At 32.3% G+C, this 2,938-nt stretch overlaps 1 pseudogene; it reads left to right on the top strand.

Annotated features, from left to right (window-relative positions):
* Positions 1-2,352, top strand: LOC114404839 (annotated as a pseudogene).
* Positions 2,353-2,938: the final 586 nt, after the last annotated feature.

Here is a 2,938-nt window from a genome sequence, read left to right as displayed (position 1 = left end):
ACTATTTTTCAAAGAATGAAGAACTACATCGTATGTTACTTTTCGCTTTCTTGATATACATGTTCTTTTTTCACTCAACATGTTGAAAATTATTAACTCTTAACACCTTTTTCTTCGCATTTCAGATCTATGTAGTATCTATCACAATCCGTATAGTGGTAAGTAGAGTGTTGTTGTCATTATTATAAGTAATTCATTGTGACACTATATGAATATTGATCATTTTGTTTTTTGTGTTTCTGAATGCAGTTTGGCTTCATGTTTATTGCACTGATTGGAAATTTGACTTCTCACCCTTGATGGCTTTGATTATTGTCATTCTGATTGATGGTAAAGTTCTTATTTCCCTTAAATATACCATGAAATCTCTTTATATGCTGAAAGGGACAATAATGATCTAAAACAACATTGGTCATACTATCAGGTAGGGGAGTTAAAAAAACTGGTTTAGGGATTGAACTGAATTGTAACCGAACCTAAGTTGAATTGATTTTTTACCAGAACTAGTTCAAGAAAAAATGAGTGCACTATTTTATAAAACCAATTCGGTTAATCAAATTGTTTCTACAAAACCAGTTCGGTTAACCGAATTGTTTTTACAAAACCAGTTCGATTAACCAAACTAGTTTTTATTTGAAAAAAATAGTTCAAAAACTAGTTCGAAAACCAGTTCGAAACTAGTTCAGCTCTTAGAACTAGTTTAAAACTGGTTAAAAACTAGTTCAGTTTAAAACCAATTTTTTAAAATCAATTCGGTTTGGAATCAGTTTCTAAATCAGTTTGACTATTTGGATATAAAACCGAACCGGTTAAAAAGGTTTGAAACCAATTCGGTTCAGTTTTTTTACCAAACTAGTTTTTGCACACCCCTACTATCAGGAACAATCATGACAATTTCAAAGGACAGGGTTAAGCCATCTCCCTTTCCTGATAACTGGAAACTAAATGAAATCTTTGCTACTGGGGTTGTGCTTGGAGGTTACTTGGCACTGATGACTATTATATTCTTTTGGGCAATCAAAGAGACGACATTTTTCCTTGTAAGAAATATTTACCTTTCATTGCTTTCATATCACATTTTAATGTTGTTGTTTTGGTTCAAAATGTTTGACATCGTTCCCTTGTTCATCACCGAAGGACAAATTTGGAGTTAGACCAATTCATGAAAATCCAAATGAAATGACTGTAGCTTTGTATCTATAAGTCAATATAGTCTGCCTAGCTTTGATATTTGTCACTTGCTCGTGCAACTGGTCCTTCATCGAACGCCCTAAATATTGTTGTTAGTAACTGCTTTTGTTATTACTCAGCTGGTAAGAATGATGATATATTACATCATATATGCTAGAATTGGATTTATGTAACTGAAATTTGATCAAATTAGGATGTTACTATTTTCATTATCAAAACATTAAGAGAGAAGGGTGGAGTGATATTTTTGAGCTTATGGTCATGCAGATTGCTACAAGAATAGCAGTGTATGCCAATTAGGGCTTTGCAAGGATCCAAGGAATTGGTTGGGGTTGGGAAAGAGTGATTTGGCTCTACAGTATTGACTTCTATTTCCCACTTGACGTCATGAAGTTCGCCATCTGCTTGCATGATTTATTCACTCATACTTGTTCTGGAATGGCGAAGTTTCAATGAATAGGTTTCAAATTTGTGATTATTGTATGAAAATTAATGTTGTGACATACTGTCTTCACCATCAAGAAAGACTATAGTAAAAAGGATAGGGAAGCTCAATGGGCTCTTTCTCACAAGACCCTGCATGGACTTCAACCACCAAAAATTTCTAATATCTTCAATGAAAAGAACAGTTATAAAGAACTCATTAAGAGCAGTTATAGAGAACTCAGTGAGATTTCTAAGCAGGCCAAAAGGAGAGTTGAAGTTGCAAGGTAAGCTACCACATTTCCTAGCTTGTAAGATTATCATATCAATATATGGTCTAGGTTTTCTAAAATGAGAAACTCACTTTAGAAGGTAATTAAACTAAGTTATAAAGAAATTATGATGAAACAATTAATAGTTAATATTAAAATATTACAAGCACATACATAAGAAATTATGAATGTGTTGGAATATCAATCAATTTTATTATCAACAACTGAGATTACTTATACAAGCCAATTCCTCACAATTATTAAAATATGAATGACTATTTTGTGTTGTTTCATTATATGTTATATTCAGATAAGTCTTGGAGTGGAACTAATACATGAAATTTATCTCTTTTTCGCTTACTGTTACAGGCTTCGTGAGCTTCACAAACTTAAGAGACATGTTGAGTTTGTGGTGAAGCTGAAGGGTCTGGACATTGACACAATCCAACAACATTACACCGTGTAATAAACAATATAAGAACGATGTAGATAGAAAAGGGCCAAAATTGAACGATGTGAAAATCGTCTTAGAAATATGACATTCTAAGATGGTTTTGACTCAAAATCGCCTTATAATATTTAGAATCTAAGACAGTTTTCAGTCAAAAACTGTCTTAGAGACGTGTCATTTTAAGATAGTTTTGTTTGAAAAGATTCTAAGTGAAAACCATCTTAAAAACGTAACGTCCTTAGATGGTTTTGACTGAAAACTGTCTTAGATTCTATAGATTCTAAGACGGTTTTCAGACAAAACCATTTTAGAATGTCACATTTCTAAGACGGTTTTCAATGAAAACCATCTTAGAATACTAACTTTTTAAACATTTTTTAAACCATAATTAAAATTATCTAAAACGATTTTATGAAACTGATGTAGAAACCTTCCAAACCAAGACAGTTGGATGAACACTTTCCACAACGGTGGCATCAAAGATAGTTCTGGAACCATTGTCGAATGTGTTTTGAAGTCAACGTTGAAAGCTTTTTTCTCTAGTAGTGATGTGTAAATATTATTATTTTAACTTGGAGAGTCAACATTTTATATTTGTTGG

This window comes from Glycine soja, chromosome 1 (assembly GCF_004193775.1).
Source record: "Glycine soja cultivar W05 chromosome 1, ASM419377v2, whole genome shotgun sequence".
NCBI lineage: Eukaryota > Viridiplantae > Streptophyta > Magnoliopsida > Fabales > Fabaceae > Glycine > Glycine soja.
The sequence above is the reverse complement of the archived record's forward strand: the minus strand, read 5'-3'. Positions and strand labels throughout refer to the sequence as shown.